Raw genomic sequence first — 2548 nt, 5'->3', positions numbered from 1 at the left:
ATGCCTGCGGTCCTGAGGGGCTGTCCCCAGCCACAGCGTCTGAGCTCCTGGTCAGAGCCCTGATGTTCCCCTGTGGCATCCCGCGGGGCTGTTGCTCCCTGGTGGGGCTCCCTTGCCCATCAGCTCCCAGAGCTGCTTTCTGCCTTGCCCGTCTGGGTCCTCCAGCAGGCGTCCAGCTCCTTCCCCTGGCATCCAGGGTTCAAGCCTTCTGGCTCCGCAGCCAGCATCTCCCAGCCAGTGTTCCGCTCCCCATTCCCCAGCACCAGCTCAGCTAGATCTCCGGCTGCCTTTTGAGCAGCCCACACTTCTCGGGAGCCATGCCCCCAGCATTTGCCAATACACAGGCTCAGGCAGCTGTGGAACTGCCAAGCCTGCGCTGGTGTTTCCTTTCGGCTGCCGCCTACCCCAGCTCCTACGGTAAGTGTCGGGGTACGTTGGGCAAGCATTTGGGATATGTTGGGGGGTCTTTTGCCTCCCCTCTCACAGGGTCACAACCCACAGGTTGAGAAATGCTCCTCTATGGTATTTCCAGCCACTCTCAGCTTGGTGTCTTCTGCAAATGTAATAAGTGTACTCACTATTCCATCATCTGACCATGCTTCTGGTCTCACCAACAATTCTACCTCCATTTCCCCCCTTCCTTCCACATCCCCATAAAACCATGGATGTTCATGATCATGATCAGTAATTGATAGAGTCAGAGGGAAAAACCAACAGACAAACATTTTCCATGCGGAAAAGACCTAAGAGCGAGCATAAATTGCAATAGGATGTTTTCCCCCCACAGCTTGTAGAGCCTTTCTTTAAATTTCTAAAAGTTAAAACAATGAAAGATAAGAAGTACTGCAACATCAGTCACAATTATGAAGCAATGACTTGCACATTCTGATACATAACTAGTAATACATACTTTAAATAAAGAATAAAACAATTCTCTTGGCAGTATGTTGCTAAAATATACTCCTCTATGTAATGTTACCATAAGTCCTGGTTTTCCTGGACCTATCCTCTTTTTAGGTCTTCCGATCTTCATACAGGTGGTTTTTTTAAATATGAACAAATGTCTGGGATTTTGGTCTGCTCAGCATTGAAAATTTTCCCCAGCACTTCCCTACTTACTCTAGTGAGGAGCTGCTTGGGTTTGGGGGGAGCTGGAGGAGGGAGATTGGAGGCAAGGGGCACTTCATGTGTTTACTTACTCACACACACATGCATGCGGCCGGCAAACAGCCAGGCAGGTTGGTAGGAGCAGCCCCAGCAGATGGATGCAGGTAAGTCTATGAGGAGTGGGGGTTGGAGGGCCAGGGTGTGGGGACTGTCCGGTGTGTACATGCATGTGTGTGGAGGGGAGTATGTGATGGGGGCAGGTGTCTGCTGGCACTGGAGAAAACTGTCTAGGCACTGGGGCTGCAACAGAAGGGGGTGGAGGGGGAGAGGGACAGCACCTACCCCTCCAGCAGGGGACGGGGGGCCCTTTGGCAGTAGCAGGAAGCTGCATGGCCAGGCCAGCAGCACCAGAGTTGGTGCCCTTGCTTGTAGGGGTGGGGTAGCCAGGAGATACTGCAGGGCTGGGGGGAGCAGGGCTATGAAGTGAGGGGAAGCAGCATGGCTGGGGGGTGGGGGATGTGTCGTGGGAGTGAGGGGCACCAGGCTTGGGGGACTGTGAGTCAGGAGCGTGGGGCAACGGCAGCTCCAGGAGGTTGCTGGTTGTGAGTGAGGGGCACAAGCATGGCCCAGGGGGGTGGGGTACTGTTGGTCAGGAGTGAGGGGCACCAGCATGGGCAGAGACAAGGGTGGGGCAGGGCACAGGCATATCACTGCCCATCCCCAATCATATACTTTCACCACCCCCACCCTGACAGGTGTCCCCTTTTTTGAAACTGAAAATATGGTAACCCTACCTCTATGTGGATATAAAAACACCACCTGCAAATGACCTCTGTGTTGATTTAAAACACCATCTGCAAATGAGACTGGATGTCTACACTGTAAACTTATTGTGCCAGTCAACAATAGTGCCCTCAAACATGCCACACTGCAATGCATGGGCTATGTCCTGAACCAGACACTGTATAGGTGCATTCACATGGTGCTGCCAAAGGGCTAATTAGCACTACTGATTATGGCACTGCTGGCAAAAATGCCAGGTATCACATCGATTACACCAACTGTAGCTACCTGGCTTCTAGTGTTGGAGGTATCTCACATGGAATAGCATGTATACTGAAGGCATAGTTGCCTGGCACAGTAAATCTGAAGTGCAGATTTTGCAAATCTGCAATGCTTTTGTAGACATTGCACTGCCAGCAAAAGGAGTTTTTCTGGCACCAGTCACACCAGCTCCCCTGAAAGGCAGGAGCTCTGCTAGCAGAAGACAGCATCCACGCTAGGTGTTTTGTCAGAAAAGCTCCATCAGCTATAGTAACTGGTCTTTTTCCAGTCCCAGTGAATGTAGTTCTGCTGGCAGAACTTTACAACCATAGACAATGGTCTGGGGCTTTGGAACCAGGGCTCTAGTTAATCTCATTATCAAGAAAGTCCTGAACCG

This window comes from Alligator sinensis, unplaced genomic scaffold (assembly GCF_000455745.1).
Source record: "Alligator sinensis unplaced genomic scaffold, ASM45574v1 scaffold321_1, whole genome shotgun sequence".
In the NCBI taxonomy this organism is placed as follows: domain Eukaryota; kingdom Metazoa; phylum Chordata; order Crocodylia; family Alligatoridae; genus Alligator; species Alligator sinensis.
The sequence above is the reverse complement of the archived record's forward strand: the minus strand, read 5'-3'. Positions refer to the sequence as shown.